The 23,332-nt window shown below is 32.4% G+C and overlaps 1 protein-coding gene across 2 annotated transcripts in view; it reads left to right on the forward strand.

The window, feature by feature from the left end:
- The window catches only part of LOC106103997 (protein TANC2), a 120,447-nt gene that overhangs the window by 78,182 nt on the left and 18,933 nt on the right, over positions 1–23,332 (forward strand). The window contains exon 2 of one of the 2 annotated variants that reach the window (XM_013283927.1): positions 20,953–20,983. The exons of the other annotated variant lie outside the window; for it this stretch is intronic. The gene's annotated coding sequence lies outside the window, so the exon portion shown is untranslated. The remainder of the gene's footprint in view (positions 1–20,952; positions 20,984–23,332) is intronic. 2 annotated transcript variants of the gene reach the window in all.

Below are 23,332 nucleotides of genomic sequence, written 5' to 3' on the forward strand. Positions count from 1 at the left end.
CAGACCCAATAAAATATAAACATATTTTAATGATGAATTCAAATCTGAACCTACATGATTCCATAAACTAATTGATAAACGAAATTAAATCTTACTTCCTTTTGTTAAAGATCATTTTAAACAAATTTACAGAAACCAATCATTCGGAATTTTTTAATTAACTTTATATTTTTTTTGTTTTTACATATTACGGAGTGTAATAACCCTGTGATTTGATTTGTTTTGTTATGTTTATTCTACGATGTTGGGCCAAGGATTTTTAACTTTAGTAATGAAAGATGGTTGACCGCCTCAGGGTTTCTTTTATAAAGGCCCTTAGGAAGTGAAACCAATTTTGTAATCGATAATTATTTTGTGAAAAGAACCATTTAATATTGAATGTCCACTGCCCGAATACAAGAATGAAACATTGCTATTTCACTTTTTTTCAAAAAGCGTGAGAGAGATGATAATGTGTACCTTTCATCTTTTGTTTCCGTGTATAGAAGCTCGTGTACTCGTAATCATATGGTACTGATATTAAAAATGAGAAAATACGGTTGGGTGAATGTTTCTTTAATATTCAAGAGATATCTCTGAAATTTGGCATAGATGTAGAACGTAGCCTGGAATAACACAGGCTACTTACTAAGTTTGTTTTTTAAGGTCGCGGGGAAAAGCTAGCTTTACAAAATTGTACTCGTACGTAAAGCAATGGTAAATATCGTATACTCCTTTTGAGAGTTGGCTTGCTTGCATTAACCTAAATAACTTTTTAATATACCAGACAAAAGAGTGTTAAAAATATGCGGTGATCGCTTACACGGCCAATGATGCCGAAAATATCTTGAGACAGTTATGAATCGATTGATACAAAGGTATATTTGTAATGTCCCAAAAATATGTCGGACGATCATGAATACATTACAAGCCCTATCACCTTTTAAAATGAAAATTTTATCGCTTATCTAAAATGTTAATTAACAATTCAACACTTTACATTTGAATGCAGATAAAATATGACATCAGAATAAGTCAGTCTACAAATATGGAAAGCTGTGTTAAATATTTTATTCAAATATGAATTAGCGATACATTTAGAGGGCGCGCACACCTTTGATTAAACTATCGCAAAACTGTTTAATCTCGCTTTGATTTTTAGTTGTGCAACCGTTGAATTGGCTACGAAACAAGCGACAATCACAGATCAGTTGTGCGATAGTTCAAAGATGTGCGTGCTCCTAGTACAATTTCTTTAGTAGTTAACAATTTGAGATATCTCTACTTATCAGAATTGATGTCTGTTTAATTTATGGCGAGATGTGCTCGGATGCTCGCATTAGAAATCATCCTCGATACGATCAATTACTCTCATTTACTTTATACAGATAATCCCTTACCGCTTCAAAGGCATGGCTTTTCTATCTTAAATGAATCGTTCACGATGTTATCTTTTTAATTTTTAATTGATACAACTGGAATCTTTTCTTGGTTATTAAGGAAGTGCGTGAAAAGACATCTAATAGACCTGTCGCATAATGTTAGTATTTTTTTTATGTATTTAAAGAATATTATAACTCCTTGTTCTTCGTGTTTTATCGACAATTTATTTATCTCACTTCTTACTAATATTATAAATGCGAAAGTTTAGATGGATGGATGGATGTTTGTTAGCGTTTGTAGCCTAAACGGCTGAACAGATCTCCATAAAATTTGGCACAGGTTTAGAGCATAGTCTGGAAGAACACATAGGGTACTTTTTATCTCGGGAATAATTACGGTTCTTGTGGGATTCATTAATTTAGTTTTTTTAATGTTTACTCGATCATTCTGCAACGGTTCAACATATCCTTTTGAAATTTGGCACAGATATAAAACAAAGTCTGGAGTACACATGGGATGATGTTCATCTCCGAGAAATGTCCGGACGAAGTCGCGGGCAACAGCTCGTTATCTATAATTTTTAAGTAATGTGTAGAATTGTGTTTACGTGAGTTATATCGATAATGGGACGTAATGGGTAATTTCCTTTGCCTCCAAAGATTGGTAAAAAATTACTTCGAGGTTTTTTATTACTTTTTTATCACCTGCCAGTACGAATGGGCTTTTAAGTTGGTTTATTTTAAAACTTTAGTGTGCACTTTCATTACAAAATTCCACAAAATGTTTAAATCTTTCAACTATTACGAAAGGAAATGGTGTATAAAGGGTCTTTTATAGTCATTTAGTGATTTTTAAGTATCATACATAGCACTTGAAAGTTCATGAGGTAAAATTACGGATGACTTTAAAATGTAAATTATCAGTTTTTTATGTTTATCGCAGTTTTAATATCTTTGATTATGGCAATTTTTTGTAAAAGGGGTATAAAGCTATGTTATTCCTCGTCTTAACTCTCCATTGATCATAAGCTATGGATAAAATATTTTAAAGAAATTAAGCCTTTAAAATTCAAAAGCAATGAAACTATAATTCCTCCAGTATTATGGATTATGTCGTTGATCAGAATAATCGTCCTGTCGTTCGTTTACCAACTTTTTTATTTAAAAAACTACTATAATGCCATCTGCTGACTTAAATGTACATTATTTTTATAACAAACTTCGAATTGTGTAAACATAAATTCCAAGAATAATGCTTCTTTAAACATGCCTCTTAAAACAATAATGTAAGGAGAATATTTGTTTTACGCGACCTCAAAAACAAAACCCGAATATTTTTGAGTATTATTCAATCACGTACTACTGAGTGAAAAAAAAAGAAACATGACAAATGTCATATATTATAAATATAATGCAGCATTTATTTCGTTATTAATATAAAAGTAATATATTAATAACGAAATATAGTTTAAAAGAATATAAAAAGAATGTGGATAAAAAGACAAATTAAATAAAAAATAGTAACAGATATTAACATTTGAATTGTCGAGCGTTCTCAAGGCACAACGGCGCGTGCTAATAAAACGTCGTTTATTTTTTGTCAAGGTATAGGAACGGTCTCCGGTGAAAGGGCTCGGATCTGGAACAATGCGATGCTGGAAAAACGTCTCGGTCGTGATACAGTCGCGAGTAATGGCCGACTTTATGTACACTTTGTTTATAATCGCCTTTGTGGCCACGCGACACACTTGCACATCGTTCCGCGATCTTATCCACGAGCATTGAGACGTTTGTTTTAAAGTAAACTATTACACGTGTGAAGAAATAGGAATCTTAGAAGCTTTGAGTTTATAAGAATTTAATACGCATTTTTTTCTGCACACATACACATTCTATGTCATCGCTCTTTGATATAATAAATATGTATACCTATCAATGCCTGTTTTAATTTATTGAAATTCTTCATTGTTTTTACTATTGGTTTAATTATTTCCTTTTTTTGTTTCAGGTAACTATCCAATTATTTTCATTCAAGAAAATATCTACAATAAGTAAGATAAAACCATTTAAATTTGTGCCCAATCTAAACAACCACCAACCCATTCTATGCAAATAAATTATTACATTTTATCAAAAAATTATGTAATATTTTTATGAAGTCCCAAGAACAAGCTCGTTAATACATATGTCATGAGATGCATTATCGCATACTCAAATTTCATTTAAATTTATAAAAACGTTGACCATCCTTCACATCAGTGAGTCACGTTATGAATTACTGCAGAGGAATGCAGATCCTTAACGATGTGTTTTTGTTCAACCCTAGCTTAGAGTTTATAGTCGGAGAGCTCTGAACCCGTACCATAATACAAGTTATGAATGAAGACTAACAATTTGTTCTGCTAGGAACAAGTAACGAGAATGAATAGATGGTTACGAGAGAAGACCGAAAGTATGGGTGGATTTTTTAAAACGGTATAAGAGTAAGAAAGGAGCAAATATGACGGCTGATAGAGGTGTATGGAAGAGTTACCACTCCGTCATACTGTGTATTATGTACTGAATCAATTCTCTATAGGAAAATGACGGAAACATATTGAAATTATGTTAGTTTCCGATGTTTTGAGTTTAAACGTATATTAAAGTATTTAATTAAAACATATCTGAAACTTCTCTTTTAACTTTAAGCTGCAAGAGTAAAGTAAACCGTTATTTGATCATAATTTCAATTCAAACTACATGTTAATTTTTATAACTTTAAGTCGAGCGATTTATTAAATAAAAATATGTCAAACTAGCTTTTGTCCGCGACGCCGTCCACGTGAAATAAAATAAATAGCAAAAAAAATGCAGCCTATGTTAGTAACAGATATTACGTTTCTAATGTTGAAAGAATTATTAAAATCGGCCCAGTAGTTTTTGAATTGTATTGATTCGAAAAATACAAATCTTTATAGTATTAGTATAGGTGACATATCTATAACAAATGATACGATTTGACTTGTTGACTATATTAAAGTAAATATCCATATGGAGAAAGCAAGATAACAAGACTCGAGAAAGCGTACATACAAATGTGAAGATCATTCGATAGAAAACATCAATGAAATTGCTACAATTTATACTAAAGCTTCATGCTGCAGATAAATGTGTCCCTCAGTACAGATATAGAATAAAATCTATACTAAGGAACTGCTAAGTATCCATAAATCGATTAAGAATGCGACAGAATTATACAATAAATGGAATAAGAACATTTCTAAACACACACAGCCTTACAAATAAATGCGGTATGAAGTTAAACTCAAGAATAAATGGAATATAAGCAAATATTAGTACATATACCGCGTTTATTTGTAAGGCTGTTAGAATATATTAGAGTTGCAATTAGAGGAGATACATATGCTGTCTATCTGAATATCGGTCGTTTAAATACAGAAACCAGGTCTATTCGAACATATCCAATAAAATGATGCTACGAGAACTAGGTAAGCTATCGGTGAAATTGCTTATAGAGAAGCAACAACCGCAAAGTAATAAAGTTATTATTAATATAATCCATTACTTAAGTATAACTTAGAAGTTGAAAACCGCCAACTTAGTATTTTCTATCCGTTTCCTTATGATGTTAATAAAAACTTGTACGTTATAACTTTGAGAAATCTTTAAAATTAGGAAAATAATACAAATTGTCATTCCATGAATGATTGACGTTCTTTAAAAAGTTTTACAATATAAATTTACTCTTAGAAATAAACCTAGTGTAGACTAACCGCAAGTGCAATAACTGCGTTTGAAACCTCATAATATACGAGTATGTTATGCTTTGTGTGAAGGTGTGCCGTTACCTCAATATGTTCAATATGGATAAACCAGTCGAAGTGGGTGTTTGAAATCTTCAAGCGATTCAAGCGCTGATGTATCAATGTAGTATAAATTTTGCCGAGAACGATGTCAGATTTGAATAAGATTGATGGACTAATTGTCTCAGAAATAGATACTGAAATCGCTTAATACTGACGTAATAAGTATATCAATATTACAATAGCACTACTTTTAAGGTAAATTTGTCTAAGTTAGAAAACATGTAGATCTAGAAATAAACATTTTATAAACTAACTAAATTTAGCCCGAGACTCCGTCCGCGAGGTATAAAAAAAAACAAAAGTGAGTAGCCTGTGTTCTTCCAGGCTATGTTCTACCTCTACACCAATCATCGAGATCCGTTCAGCCGTTTAGGCTACAAACTCTAACAAACATCCATCCATCTAAACTTTCGCATTTATAATATAAGTATGATAAATGATATTTAGAAAGCCTCAAGATTTTCAAGTTAAACAATATTATATATAACTTAACATATAGTAGAACTGCGTAAGTAAAATCAAATTATTCTGACTTAATGCATTCATATAATGTGTAATTCATTCCACGCCAACCTTCCATTCCCATATTATGCATGTGCTAATTCAATTACCTGATCCTATTTTCACAAGCATTCACTAAAAAGGTATTAAAAATATGCAAGTAGCATACCTCGCTGTTGCGAATCGAGAGCAGGAAGACCTAATAATACCCGTCTGGCGGCTAGGGACGCGCGTGACACTCTATCGATAAAACAAACGAGATGTCGACAAAAGGCAATGGTTAGGCCAGTATACTTCTAATTTAATCGCTCGCCCTTGATAATAATTTAAAGCAGACAATTCTAGTTTCTTGGCCGTTCCAAGTGAAATATAGATTATAAAACAAGATGCAGCGTGCGTGCGTATCGTAATTATTCTTGTAGGAAATACATTCAAACAGTATAAAGGACATTTCTATTATTTTCTTTAAGATTTGTCATTGTTTTCTTTATGTAAAAGTCATTAATTGCGTCAAACGAATGCAGTCACAAACCACAAATCAGTCCAATTTAAATTAGTGTTTGGAAACTACAAAAACATAAACGAAATGTTTATTGTAGACTCAATCCTTTAAATATCAGCCCAAAACCAAATAACTGACGCATATACCAATAACGAATAAAGTAAAAGACAATTCTAAAACAATTATTACTGACAGCTCCATCCATCTTCCTCGTTAACATCGCTTTTACTGCCCTACTGACGTAAATAATCCATTTTACTGTGCAATCCGACCCTTGTATCATTTATTTGTATCATTAGTATGAGATTTACGTTAACTACCTATCAATGAGTTGATTGGTTATCGCGTTTTACACGCAATATAACTTTATAAAGAGACTTTTCTGTAATCAGGTCAGTAGACGGTCTAGAGAATGTTAGATATGGATTGTTATGGCGAAGTGGGTAGATTAAAATTCTTGTTTAATTAAATGTATCAATTTACTTAAGTGAAAATACGAAGCAGTCTATGCAGATTTATTAACTAGTAGATATACAACATTAGTGAAATAATTTTACTACTAACAAATATCCAATCTGAAGTTAAAGTTCAAATAATCTATAAGAAAACCCTACACTATACAACCGTATTATAATACGTAATTAATTTATTGCAACGGAATTCGTTTAATAACTTCAACAAAAATTTATATTAAAGTCATCTATCGATAAGTTATATTCTATCGTTAGCACATCACTATAGGTATGGTGTTACGACCGGTCGGGTGTGAGCGCGCCGACGCCAGGAAGCCTCCAACAGTACGGGACTACTTGCCACGTTATCTTTTATGAAGACAGCCACTGAGCGTTATGTTACCTCCTTGACCGAGTATCAAGTTAACTCAATGATAACAATCTTATAGCCCGACAGACTTATCATATCTTTATGAAGTTGGAATTCTCGTTGACCTTTCTGTTGTCATTTATATCAAAAGTTGTGTTATTTTATTTGTTTTAAGAATTAACTTTACGACAAAAGCCTTTAGGTAGCTATTAATTTAAATAAAACAAGTTATAACTATATCATGTTTTTTGTAATTTACTTGTAAATTAAATAAATTTTCGAGTTAAGGTACATAGAAAACATATTTCTCGTCACATCACGCGTGCTTAACCACAATTAAATACTGTAATATGTTAGTCACATAATTATTTTTTCTGGGTATATTATAGCTTCATTTTATTCTTGCAGAAACAATGTATTGTACATTTTATCATCTGTTAACATTTGTGGGCCTAATGCGGATCCTTGTGGTATTCCATGCAACAGTACACGCCCGGGGCAACGAAAGTACGGACGCTAGAATTGCTATTCCAATTGCTAGCCCTTGCCCCTGCAATCTATGTTTACGCTGGTTTCGTGTGCTTTTACAACACTATACAATTTTCTTTGTTATGTTTCGACAAAAATGCCTTTGCAAATTCCAGCGAGTTACGTAAGATGTCTTAAGTCTGTAGTTTAGGAATGTTTGTATAATAATCTTAAACTTAGGCTTCAAGAGATTTGAGACTATCTTGAATTGAAGATAAAGGAATTACTTAGAAACGTGGACGAGATTTTTACAGTGCCCCTTTTTTTAAGTTTCGCCATTTTATCAATTTAAATTCTTTGTTTGTAATTAGCAAAGGAATTCTCTTATCACATAAAAATCGAATCGTCCTCATTTCAGTGTTTCAGATTATCTTACACATCGAAGTCGTGGGTAAATATTTTTGTTTTCGATCTGAATCAACACTGTGGTCCAATTTTAAGTAATTTTAATACCTACTGAATATGGTGATTTTGAAATGTAATTTGTAAATATTGAAATGTCATTTTAATGTTATATATTCGAAAATTTATTTGCTCAGAACTCGAAAATGAAAGCTGATTTCAATGTTTTCAATACTTACAGATTTCATACTTACATTTACGAGGGACTGCAAAATGTCAGCTCCAAAAAAATTGGGTAATCACATCAAACTATTTCATTAATTTTAGGTAGTTGTCTATTTTCGTAATTCTTACATTTTGTTAACTTGACAATTTGACGATACAAAAATACTAAACAACCAAATACTTTAAAGTCGATCAAATTCCGATCCCAACCTTCTAAGTAATTTCTAATTAAAATTCTAACTGAAGGACGGTTAAAAACAAGCCGGTTTGACAATACAAGACGTGATCAGCTGCGAAGCTACAAGCATTCCCGAACCATTCCAAACTGGACATTTTTGTACACAAAACAAACGCATTGATGTCGAAATTATCATTGACGTTCCAATACAATGTATGTAATAAAATACCAAGGCGATATAAAAAATGACATTTGTCACATTAGAATTGAAAACAGTACTAAAATTTAGTTTAAAATTATCTAATAATTCACGTCACAGTTTGCTGGAAGTTTTGCACTAGCTTGCCGATAACTCCTAATATCGCCTACTCCAGTTACATCTGACGTCGTAATTTCATCAAACCTATGCAAGAGTACATCTTCCTACTTTTCTTACACTTCCTAGTTTCGTCACATTAATAATGTATTTCTATAAAATGCAAATATATGTTGAAGACTGTTTATTATTCTTAGCAAGAGTGGGTCTTATGCCTATAATTGTTTGTAATTCTTTGTAATTGCTTCACACCATACCATATTGTATCAATTAAAATCATTTATTGTACAAGTGGAACATTTTTACATACCATAATTAATCCTGACAAACGATTAGAATAATAACATTTTTTGTCTGTCTGTCCGTCTGTCCGCAAGCCGCATTTGTTTCGGGTAATCTCCGAAACGACTGGGCCGATTTCAACCGGCCTTTATTGAAGGGTAGCTAACATCGACGGCCATATAGGGTTATCATATTGCGTGGACGAAGTCGCGGTCAATAGCTAGCTTACTATAAACTTTTGATACACTAATTGCATAACATTTTAAAATAGATCACCACATAAATAAAAAGCTAGACAGATCTAGGTCTTAAAAAGTTAAGTAAACTAGACATTGATAAACATGCTTACATTAAAGAAAACGGTCAAGTAAATCACAGTTAATTATCTACTATTTCAGACGATTTAACATAAAATAAATAGTTAAATGCAAAACCACTTCGTTACAAACGATATTAAGGTCTCTGGCTGTTTAATTAGACTAGTAAAGCTAAAGGGGGCAATTATGTCCCTCATATGGTCAGATTAACGATCACTTAAAAACTGGGTAAATAACTTAAACGCCACAGGCTTTTCCGCTGTGTCACCGGCAAATCGTGTAAACCGCACATATGTAATTTGTCCAAGCAAATTTTAATGATTAAAAAATTGCTTTTCGAATTAAATTAAAAAGTGTTTATAGAAACTATATATCATTGCTCACGACTTCGCCTGCGTGAAATTTAAAAAAAAAATAAAAAAGACATAGACTATGTTACTCACAGATACATTATCTTTCTAATGGTGAAAGAATTTTTCAAATCATCCCAGTAGTTTTTACATGAATCGAATACATACAAAAATCCAAAAAATACAAACCTTTCCTACGTTACATTACATTATTGATGTCACAAATACAGTTCATATGTTGCGTATATCTATGAGTTTGTTAAGGGCTTCGCTGTTCTTTATAATATCTAAGTATAAAAAAAGTGTGATCTAATATTTTAATAATTTTTCTAGTGATGTTACAAACTGGCAGTATTCACAATCGTTCGGTGACATGCACAGTCGGCGTCGAATTATAACTTAAATAAATAGTACTCTCTCTTGTATGAAGTTGCAGTCGTGCGGCTGTACTTAGGACAACTTTCTTTACACGGATATGTCAAGTAAAATTTGTTATTCACTTGTACCCTTTCTGCTGTTTTAATTATTCATAAATATGTAAACAAGTTAAATCTGAGTTATGAAGAATTAAAAATTTATTTATTTTATTTAATTCTTGAGAAACGAAAACATGTGTAATAACGGCAGTATGCTGAAACGATTCTTGATCACTACGCTTTAAAGCGTTGCTTAAAATGTTAACGTCAGTTTTTAATTTGAAGTAAAGCGTGATCTAAAATGAGTTATATATAAGATCTAATGTAATATAAGATATATATATCTATAATATTATACAGTGGTAGTGCCCGCTTTAACATCTTAGCACTTTCTTTCAGTCTTAGCACTCCGTCGGATAAGGGTAGGAAACGCATCTGCAATTGCGGATGTCTGTGAGCAGCGTTCGCTTCGCCATTTTGGCGGATTCGGGTGGCCGCTTGCTCGTTTGCCACCTTATGTTATATAAAAATAAGATGCTAATTATTTAAATGTCTTTTCAGTATGCGGCCGTTAACTGTTTAATTATGAATATATACAGACATACGAATAGGTAGTATATTTATGTTTTTTTAAATCAAGAATTACAAATAGCTGCATAATGTTTATAGTTTGTTTTTCATTATCGATAAATTAAATAAACATTCATATAAATATTAATTTATCTAACAAATATCAATGTTGCGTGTTTTTTCATAAATATTTTAATATGCGATAATTATTATGACAAATAACATGTGTTAAGATTTATTGCAAATACCGATTTCCTTATTTTAAAATTAATTATTTATTTCCATAACCTTGTTTACTTGTGATTGCAGTTTTAAAAACTTATTATGGTTTTAATTTTTTTTAAATGATTTACAGAAGCCAACTTTAGGTAATACTTAAGTTTAGCCTGTTTTTTTTTATTTTAACATGAGTTTACACTACAAAACATGTTTCGGCAGAACTGTAAGACTGAATTAAGCGTTGAGTCTTCTTAACACACGTCAAATGTCAAACCAGTGTTAACCATTGAATAACAATTGAAAAGTTCAAAGCTTTCTTATTGTTATTTAGAGATGGACGTAAAGCACACTTTATTGTTAATGTCACTGTTAGTATATAAACATGGTCAATTTACAATCTCACTACTAATAGATTGTACTATTACTACCATTAATTTATATGTAATTAGTCAGTTTATAAATTGTCCATGTTAACAACTCGACTGTGACATGCAGAGTGAGGCGTGGCTCGTTATCTAGGGACGATTGTGTTTACGAGGCATAGTGAGAGTCGACCAGGTGACGTGTTTATGCGCCGGAGTCACTAATTGTTGCCTTCGACCGCACACGTTGCTCGGATTTATAATTAGGCACTGTAATGTACGAGTACACTTCAGTAATTACATAGAAATTTAAACTGACTAGTTAGTTATTTCCTTAGTAGAGTAAGCCTACTAAATGTTAGTGATAACTCTGAGTGAGAGCTTGATTAAATCTAGACCTTAGAACTTATAAGTTATGCAGATCTACATAACCTCCAAAGAATTTAGATAGTGTAAAGAGATCGCTGGATTAACAACATCATATCCTATTAACAAGTTTAAAACACCTTAATTTTCTCGTGATTCAAGTATTATTGTTAAAAATATCTTATCAATTTTAAAATCTGTTGTTAAATTTTATAGAATCCTAAACTCAAACTTTACGACAGTAACAAGATTATCAAACTCACCCGTGCTCACTCAAGCCGACTAAAAATCAATTAAGCAACTCATAAAATCATTCATGTCAAATTTAATTAAATTTCGGATGCATTTTAAAGATCGCCCCACGCATTAAGAAACATTCAAAGAACCGCACGGAAAAACAAAACAATGTTTTATAACATTTCATACTTAACATTCCAAATACTTTTATTACAATTATCTTCAAATCTTAAGGATCGATTATAATATTATCAAACGTAAGTTTTACGAGCGATTTTATACTGTGTTATGTTCCGCCTACGTGTTTGAGTCTCAATAATTTTGATGTATTATTTGCTTCAAACATCGCTTTTGCAGACTTGTAATGCGATAGGTTATAGCGTTCTAGAATGCTGTAAAATAGACATAAAGACTAATTGCCTTAAAAAGCAAATTTTAACGACGATGTTAATTTAAAAACGTGTTATAACTCTATACATGTTTCACCATAAATAATACTTCATACTAATATTATAAATACGAAAGTTTAGACGGATGGATGTTTGTTAATGTATGCAGCTTAAACGACTGAACGGATTTCTATGAAATTTTGTATAGCTGTAGAGGATAGTCCGGAAGAACACATAGACTACTTATTATTATTTTTTTAACTCCACGCGGACGAAGTCGCGGGCGAAAGCTAGTATATTATAAGACTTAGTAAACTTTTAAACAGTTTAATAATATCTACACTCCACGCATAAGCTCTCAACAATATATGCAATGCAAAGACCTAAAAAAAATACTGTAGCGAATGTATACGATAGATGGCCTGTCTTTTTACCCTGTAATTAGGCTGCATCAATCTCTAACAAGGGTTTACGGGAAATGTTTAACCCAAGCGTTGTAGGTAACCGCCCATAATGTTTAAAATCTCTACACTATGGTTAAGTAGAACTTAGTCTATGATCGATGAATAAATGTGGTTAACTCAACAATTAATTTGATAATTTCTTTTTTATGGCCACATTATTGTCTTAAATCTGGTAAAAATTATTGCGTTGAAAGGCGAGCACAGTCGAAGCCATTCGTGTCTCTCGAATCATAATTTTTATATAGGTAACAGTAAAGAAGAGAGCATGCGTAGACACAATTATTTAAATACGACATCGAAAAATAAAAATGTACTAAATGGCGAAATAAAAATCGAGTACAAAACAATTAACTCGGTTGCAATACGCTACAAGAGCACCAGTCAATATTTACAAGAAACCAGTTTGTGAGTCGCCAACTTACCTTTATACAGTCAACCTTTAAATCGCAATACTTTAATTATGAATATATTAGATTAAAACTGCAATTTTAGGACAATTCTGACATATCCGAATGTACGTCGTACTTAAATTAAACTCTCATTTATTTGGTAAAATACAAATGACATTCGATTTAAAATACGCAGGGTATACGATTATAATTACTTAAAATTATAACGGAAAGTGTTAATTAGTTAAAACAGTAAAAAATGACAGATAAGTGGCGAAAATTGGAACTACACCTGTCATATTAAAATCTCAACCGATCGCTAGCCAATCAGCAGCCTGTATTATCGACAGTGGCGCCACTTCACAGATCAATCGATCTATTAAAGTAAACCGTTAAAAATTAATCATCAAATTATGCAAATCGATATAAATCGGCTTAAAGTATTAGGTACTGACAGTAACTGTCAAATACACTTGACATTGTAATTAGATATAGTCAAGCAAGGATATTTGGCCCGGTAGGAAAGGTACATATCGCGGTTAGTATCGTCAGCAATTCATAAAAACCAAAGGGCATAAAAGTTATTTTAGATTTAATACGAAATGACAGTTTGTTGACATTGATCACACTGGCGCTAGTGAGCTAATGTAGTTTCAACTTTGTAGCCTAATTACATGTTTTTAAATCATTTCTATTGCTATTGATATCATTTCTATCGCATTTTATAGTTTCGTACAAAGTCATTATTTATTAAAATTGGATGACGTAATAATTACGTTTATCAATTCACAATGTTGCAACAAAATCCATCAATACAGTAAACAAAACAATATATCGTATTATAGACAAAGATATCTTTACAGTTCTGTAGATTTTACGACTTAATCTCGTTTATGTGCATATTAGAGTTTTACGATCTTCATATATTTAGTAACCCAATGAAACAATTCTAAGGCAGAGCACACACAAGTAATTGCAACATTGGAATAGTAACTCATAAAACCAATAATATACACACATTGTAATTATTTCACAATATGAATAATAAATTGTTTTATGGAACACTAGCTTTCACCTTCGACTCCGTTTTACTATAAGAGCGTGGATGGCTCATTGGTTTATGCACTTGACTAGTAATCTACAGATCTATATGAATCTATATGTACGTAATTTACTCGACGTTTTTACGGTGAAGGAAATTATCGTGATGCCTGTTCATATCGGCGAAGAAATTTAAAGATATGTGTGAAGTCAACCAACCCGCACTTAGCGTGGTTGACTATGGCCTAGTCACTCCTTACTTACGAGCAGTGCAGGATCCGAGCCTCTCGGTGGGGAGATATAATGAGCTGGAGTTGATGATTATTTTACCTTTGAGATAATTTGACAAACACTAAATCTGTGAAAAAAAAGTTGGATAAAAAAAAACTTATTCAATTAAAGTTATAAACATAATAGCTTTTAATATTATCACGTTTAACATCAGATAATTTGCTAAATAAACGAACTTTTCGATAGCCAATTAAAATGTACGATATCGAAGCTTGCTACAGGCGGTCCGCTTTCAAGATCGTTTATCACCAACTTCTATATACAATTGATAATGTGATGTTTTTAGATAGCGATTTATTTGCTATCGCTTCTCTTCCATTCGTAATTGGGCATTAAAATTCTTTATAGATGCAAGATTACTTTACTTTAGTTTTAAAACAAAAATTTTACGGGAACTTTGTGTTGTGTATTTTTCTCATTTTGTTAAGTCTTAAGCTATTTTAAACTGTATTTTTATTTGGATTAAAATAAGAATATTCTGTAAATCAATAAACCTTTTTATTTAATAATTTTATCTTAAATTTTCATAGATTAATCGCTAAAAACCACATTATTCTATAAAAAACCACTAACCCTTTTTCTAATGTTGTGAAATAGTGTCTAACTAAAGAAATGTCATCAAATATTAATTAAACATTATTTTTATTTTATTTATTTATTATTTTAAATAATTTATTAACTAAGCAAACGTTAGTCACAGCTGCAAATTACAACCCAGATCGTGTACTTTTTATAAATACACAAGCCATTAGTCAAATTTAAATAAACCATTAATAAAATGTTACATTTTTAAACGGAAATTCAAATGCTCGATATTTTATGTTGACACCATTTTAAAACCTTCAATAAATCAGTCCTAAACCTTTAATAAGGTTTGATAAGGAACCAATTTCAAAAACCCAACATTAAAAATGCGTGAGGATAAATTACACGCAAGGGTAATAAGTAAAGACCGTGAATTAGGGCTGTCAGTTATTTTAAGAAAATAAGGATGCCTACTCGTTGACCTTTTATGTTTCCCTACAAAGTAAAGCTTTGATTTGGATAGAATCTTAAACAACAAATTTACATTTTTTTATCATACAAGTTGTCAGAGGAGCAAGCACCTGAATCCTACGAAATGGAAAGCGACCGCTGCTCATAATCATCCGCAATTGCAGCTGCGTTGCCTACCTTTCATTGATAGAGGAGACGCACATAAAGAGGACATTTCTTCGTCCTATGCGTCTCCTCCACCGTCAAATCCACTTTTTCTTCCCATCATTTCCTATTAAGAAAAGGGTGGAAGGGAAAGGAACTTAGATTATGCGTCCGGCACCACACTCATCAGACGAAACGCGGAATTGCTCCCACTTCTTGTGGTCTTGTGCATTTTAAATGACTAGTGTACACATTTATATTTTACTTTAAAAGATTCCTATAATTTCAAATAATGTCGATTAAATTATATTAAAAGTAAGTATGCCACTAGTCCAATAATAATAAACTTTTATTTGGAGTAAAAGTTTTATTTTATTTTATTTTTACATGTGATCTTTCCAACAAATGAGTTTTAATTAACAAATGTCTCCACATTACTTAATTTATCTCAATCAAAGTAATCATTTGATTAAATCTTGTGCACTCTGTATTAACAAAATCGACTCAATTTATACTTCGAATATTTAAGCACTTAATTCGCTTAACTTTCATCACCTAACCTACTTTCGAATTATTCCTGAAACTGTAAATATTGTTATAAGGTCATATCTATATTATCTATACTTATTATAATAAAGCGTAAACACACAATTCTTTGTTGCCTATGATGTCAGCAATTACAACATATTTTTGAATAACTCCCTTTTTGATAAAAAAAAATCCTACACACACGGCATCCTTTAGGCTATTTATTTTTCTTTCTTTAAGAAGGGAGTGATGACTGAGATGTATGTTAGAGTTATTTAGAGGACGAAAACCTGTTATGCTGACGCTACGAAAGTACGATAAGGGAGGGGGAGATGATGAGTTGTTTCATCCTAAATTCAAATTATTAATATGTATTTGCCAACAGTTTCAGTTCCTTGATATTGTGGTTACATTATTATTTAACTAAATCTGTGCTAAACGTGACGTCTTGTGTTACGAGAAATATTTAAATTACCGACAATATTCGATCCTTTTCCGTCAGCTTTAACTAAAGGAGTATTCACACTTAACCAGTAACGTACATATAATTTCTTCATCTCATTCATTCTTTTTTCACGTGTTTTGTTTTACACTTGTTAATTTCAATTAATCACTTTCCTACAAAATTCCTTTCAATTAAAAGAGATCCTACTTCATACTAATATTATAAATGTGAAAGTTTGGATGAATGGATGGATGTTTGTTAGAGTTTGTAGCCTAAACGGCTGAACGGATTTCGATGAAATTTGGCATAGATGTAGAGGATAGCCTGGAAAAACACATATACTGCTTTCTTTTGTTTTTATTAATACCACTCTGACGGAGTCACGGGCGGAAACTAGTTTAATTATATATATTTGAGGTCGTTTTTTACAAAGAATTGTGCAATGAATACACTACTTTATTCGTTACAAAACCACTAGTAACGGAGTCTTACACAAGTTACCTTAAAGGGTAAGACGCCGGTGCCTTTGCCAGCTGACATTTTAATTCAAAATGTCTTTCACGTGTTAGAAATTAGTATGGTGATGGCTGAATTGAAACCTTGATTATGTTTGCATCCATGACATGGCGATTGGCTTTATGACCAAATTAGTTACGCTATTGTGACGATGGTTACAATATTATCTATTAGTATTCGTTGTCATTGTTAGATAGTTGTATTTTATAGCTTTATGTCTTATTCAGCGGTCGCTGATTCTAATAAAAAGATTAAGTGTCCTATCAAATTCTTGTAAATTGTCTGCTAACAATCCAACGTGTAAAATGTGTAAAAAATTAGCTGATTTTGTTACCTTATCTGGACTTAAGCTACTACTACTACTTTTAAGCTATCTAAGCTTTTATCAGCCAGTAGTAGGACAGACCTTAAAGTTTCATTGCCTCTATGATGAAAGCATCAAAGCGACCAAACTAGAAAAACATATATTTGATGTTTATATTGAATTGGATAAACTTTTTAAATAACAAATCGCTTCATAACCTAAGCTGTAACTCCAAGAATTGTATCAAAAGTTATTTTTTACATAGACGATTAAGGAATAGATAAAAAAAGCACGTAATTATTCATCGTCAAAACACCATCATGTAAACCCCGTAAATATGCTACCGCACCATTAACACGCATTACCACGTATAGAAATTACATTCAATATACAAGTCACGCTTTGTACGCAGCCGCGAGATGTAATAAATCAAATGCTTTCACGCAGCGAGCGATCGAAATGTTTCAACGCGATGATGTATGTCGCTAATTTATGAATACAATTGCACACAACCATAGTGGTACAGACGAGCTCCTGTTAAATGTACGGGAATATTATTGAAACTCAATACGAATGTTTAGTAAACATTTCTATAGGTTGATGACCCTAGAGGCTCCGAAATAATACTTCATACTAATATTATAAATGCGAATGTTTCGATGGATGGATGGATGTTTGTTAGTGTTTGTAGCCTAAACGGCTGAATGGATTTTCAAGAAATTCGGTAGATATAGAGGATAAGATGGAAGAACACATAGGCTACTCTCTTTTGTTTTTTTTTTAATATTACGCGGACGGAGTCGTGGGCGAAAACTAGTGTATAATAATCTATAACTATATCTATACATATAAAAAAATTTTTGTTTTTAATTCCGTGCTGTCAAAATAGCGTAACAGGTGATCCAAATTAGCGCTAACGAAGTTTGCAGGCGACAGCTCGTAAAACATAAAATTCACACATACATATATGCATTTTTTATGCCCTGTAGATTATAGTAATACAACAAGCTTGAAAAAGTCTGCGTTTTAAATGATATTACGTTAATTTAATATTTAGTTACTGTTTATTGGCTCTACGCGTGCTGTAATGAAGGTAAATCCTTTTATTTCACACGATTGCGGTCTGTAATCGGCTTGACACAGCGAGATAATCTCGATTCGCATACCAAGGGCTTCGCAGTTTGTTCACATGACTACGGTTAGCAAATAGTTTGTGAATCGAGTTTTTTGTGTCTAGGTTTAATAACTAAATATGTATATCTAGTCGTTTACTGGTTCTTAACCTCCTGTCTGGGGTAGATTTTTTAGGAGAAATTTGTATTTAAGGATACTTAGTAATTAATTGACAATATAACCCTAAAACTACTGACTAGTACAAACACTAAATTCCCTCCACAATCAGCTACATAACTAGATTTTGTCCAACTATTGCCAAAACAATTCTTATTAAAAATCTTGAACTACACTTACGTAAGTTTCCATTGGAGCCGTATTTACATAACTGACGTTATCTGTGGGCCGGTCATTGCGGCCCTCATTAGAGTCCAATACAATACGGCCATACCTAAATAGGACCGCGCCCCAATTTAATTGGCCAGACCTCTTACGAGTATTACAAATATCAATATTTAATGTATACGTAGTAATATTTTTAATATTTAATTTACGAATGCCTTTCTTTGTAACAGTTTTATTTTATTAAGTACAACCGCTACGGTACCGTGACCTTTTTTTTCCGTCGGCGCTAAGCACGTCACCGGTGAAATGATAGCATCACCACGATGTCACCTGGCAAGTCGTGGTGTAACCACAATTTGTACTCACGATCATATCCCTGATTGTCTTGACTCATCACGAAATGAGCACAGGTTATGGTATTACTATTGCAACTCGATTGCAAGTCGAACGTAAACTGGAATGTTGTGTGAAAGTGTTTTAAATGCGGTTTTATATGGACAAACAGTGGTGAATAGTTTCTAAAGAATGTAGTTTAAAATTCATTGCATATAATCAATTGAAATATTTGACTTATGATGGTAATCGTTCGACATAATTCATATTACTCGTTTTATCATGTTAATGAATAGAAGACATTTAAAGTCTGAAACTAATATTGTCAAATCAATAAATAAAAGATATTTTAATATTCTTTAATTGCTTTCGAGAACCAATAGTAGGTGATTTGTGTAGGAATCATGTCGGATCCGCCAAAACTAAGTCACGACGCAAGTCAGCCGGTAGAGCGAGGGATTTACGATCGAGCGGCGCGCGCTAAGTAGCGAGTTATCGGACAACGGTACGGGACAGAATTTAATCGGCCAATCACCTTCGCGCCACGGTAGCGAAAAGCATTCATAATCGCTACCAAGGTCTTTTGAAAATTAAAAAAAACTAAAATTAGCCAAAGAGTAAAGACGCAGTTCGTATTAAAAAATCTATTGGACTTATAACAGTAAAATAACGAAACTATAATTACTGGCACGCAACATAAAACCTCTATACAACCAATCTAGCAATTAATATCAAAATTAAGCATAAGTTCCCACGACTTTCCATCTTAACGCGGCTAATAGCATAATATGGGTACAATGGCCCGCGTTCGATGCAAGTAAGTGCACCTGTCAACTCGCCCACGGTTCTTTATTCTTTGGAAACGTCAAAACTGACATACGACAAAGATTATGTAATTCAGATGTGTAGTATCGATTAAAATTTTGAAATTAATAAATTTGTAAGTTTGAATGACTAATATTGTTACGTGATCGCTATATTTCTCGTAAATAACAGTGACATCATTAATTATGTCTATAATCGCAGATCATAGGTCAGTCTCGCGACCTTACTTGCTTCCGTAATTTTATCTCTTAATTATTTGCACATTTTAATCTCCTTTACGTAATATTGTTATGAAGCTATACGTTTTAAATGGAATTAGCTCGATACTATTGTCATAACATTTATTAATTTAGTACAGTTAGGGTCTTTTGCGGTGTTCCATTTATCGAAAAATTGCCGTGTTCCTTGCAACGAGACAAACTGCCCTTTCATACAAAATAACCAATTAGGTACTTAAAAGCAATTAGCCATGTACAACTGATCAACCTTTTTTACAAATATTTAAAAGCGTCCTATCGTTTATTGTTTCCGCGTCTTAGCTGTCTTTAAGGAATAACTTCAGATTCCCCGATTATCATCCACTTACCCTTATCCCTTATGGAGGGTCGTCACAGAATGTGCTGCTCTTCCATACATCTCTATCAGCCGTCATATCTGAATCCACTCCTTTCTTAAGCATATCCTCTTTTACACAATCCATCCATACTTTCTTCGGTCTTCCATTTTCGGGTTTATGTCCCCATCGTTTCGTCGCATAACAAGTCCATCAACACCATATTTCACGATAGTACATAAAAGTTAATTACTTGTTTACGATAAAAAAAAGTAAAAAACGTAAAGAGAGTAATAGAAAGATTCAAAAGAAGGAGTGGTTTCAGATATGACGGCTGATAGAGATGTATGGAAGAGCAGCACATACTGTGCCGACCCTCCGTAAGGGATAAGGGCAAGTTGATGATGATGAATAGAAAGATTCAAAAGAATGTTTTAACTTGTATATTCTGCTATATTTCTTACGTATATTGTTATATTTTTTTCTAAATATTGATGTAATTTTCTTCTGCTATAGGTACCAGAGTGTAGGCAACACGACGTCGTTTGTGAGTTAAATTAAATAGTTACAGACTCACCGTTTGGTTTACGGTTAACTCACCCCGTAACTTAACTCTAACATAATATGTACTTAACTCTAACATAGAGCAATGAACTCGTTAAGTTAATTCTAATAAACCCTTGGGCTACACTAACGTTATCCCGCAAAATATTACATTTACAAAATTATTTGTACATATGGGCAATTAAGATAGTAAAAAATGACAAATAATAAAAACATATTTTTTTCAATAAAAAAATAAAGACTCAAAACAAACTAGTTTGACAAAGTGTAATAAAAAATTGGGTACAAATTGTTATTGATCATTATATAGTTTTTTTTGCAATAAATCCGTTATCGTAGATAAATGTTATCGATATGCAAATTTGCTACAACTATTTATTAACTAAATAACAGGTCTGTGTGTGTTATTAACTTTGCCAATCGTAAACGAAATATAATTTTCTATTTCACGAAATTGCTTTAAACCATTTTTGTTTTTATAGACTTCCCTAAATCGATGTAATGAATCGAATAATGCTACTGTTTGTTGAAAATTATTATAAATACGAGTACAGTCTCGGCAATCCGCAGTGTACAACTTTAGGGAAATTTGTCTTGTTCATTGCAACGAGACGATCTCCCTCCCTAAAAAGTAACTAATTAAACACCAGTGATTGCCAACGAAGGGATAATAATAAAAGGTAACTATCCGTGTATCACTAACCGTATTGATTTTTGTTCCGCGTCTTGTTTTAAAATATTCAAAAGATTATAGCTTTTAAGGTTGATACCGCCAGTTTCCCCGACTGTACTTTTGTCCAACGTTCAAAAGACGAAGGAAACATCGTGATGCAACTTGAACATATCGGTCAAGAAATTCAAACGGCAAAGAAATCGTAAGGTCTGGTGACGTATGTATTTGTGTGATGTATTCAAAAGTGAATTGTAGATTAGTATACCTTCGAGTTATTTCTACGACTATCCACGGGCGTTATTTAAAAATCATATCATTATCTCATTCACTGTAGTAAAAACGAGATAGCATTATGTATCATTGTTGCGTCGCTTCTTTACAATAAAACAAGGATCTCTAAATACCAGGAGGTCATGATCATTAGTTAAAAGGAAGTGAGTAACGCCTGGTGTAGAGTTACAGCTAACGAGGTAATTAGCTGTCATTAATTTTATTACTATTAATTGTCCCCGGACACGAAAGAATGGTGCGACAATAGTAAAGCGTTTAGAAGACAACTTTAGAAATATTAATTTACTAGCTATTCCCGTGCGACTTCATCCGCATGAAATTGTGAAAATTTTGTTTTATTGTTTACATGTGTCAAATTATCAATTGCAAATGTCAAAATGACATGACGATGGCAACCGTGCGTCCTTGATGTTGGCAGCAACTTATGGTCTCTTTCCCACATTAGGGTTTTTATCCAAAATATTTACACCCTAAGTTAATGGCGTGAAAATGTATAGCCTAAAGCGTGACGTAAGTGTAAGGCTTTTTATTAAAGAAAGAATTATTCAAAAATATGTTGTAATTGCTGACATCTTAGGCAACAAAGAAGTGTGTGTTTACGCTTTATTATAATAGTATAGATAAGTAATGTAGAATTCAGTCTTTTTTAATCTGAAATTATTAGAGTCATGAAAAGCAAAAAGCGTATCAAATTGTCGCTTATTACATGTACTATACCGTATGCTATGTTTAAGCAGAAATAAAAAAAAATGTGTCTAAAGCGATTACTTTGATACTAAACTAGCTGTCGCCTGCGACTCCGTCCGCATGGAATAAATAAAAACAAAAGTACCCTATGTGTTCTTCAAGACTAAGCTCTACATCTATACCAAATTTCATCTAAATCCGTTCAGCCGTTTTGGCTACAAACTCTAACAGACATCCATCAATCCATCTATACTTTCGCATTTATAATAATAGTAATTATTATGATTTGAGAACCTTACTAATATAATAAATGCAAAAGTTTAGGTAGATGTTTACTGGAGATTGCCGCCTAATCGACAGAACGGATCTCGATTTTGGCATAGATGTATATGATAGTTTGGAAGAACACATATACTGCTTTCTTTTGTTTTTTTTTTAATCCTCGCAGACTGAGTCAGTGAAAACTAGTGATTCCTTCAGTTCCCATGACACGTGACAATAACGGTATAGCAAACAAAACGTCGTTGTGGTAAAACAGTTTTGTAGTAATTTCTAATTCACAAACCACTAACAATGTGTATTTGAACTAACGCCTAGTTCGCACTAAGATAGTGGTTTAGTCAGGTAGTTAGTAATATAGTAAATAAATTGTGTCTGAACAACAATCTAGTCGAGTAGATT

The sequence above is a fragment of the Papilio polytes genome, unplaced genomic scaffold, assembly GCF_000836215.1.
Source record: "Papilio polytes unplaced genomic scaffold, Ppol_1.0 DF823692.1, whole genome shotgun sequence".
Taxonomy (NCBI): domain Eukaryota; kingdom Metazoa; phylum Arthropoda; class Insecta; order Lepidoptera; family Papilionidae; genus Papilio; species Papilio polytes.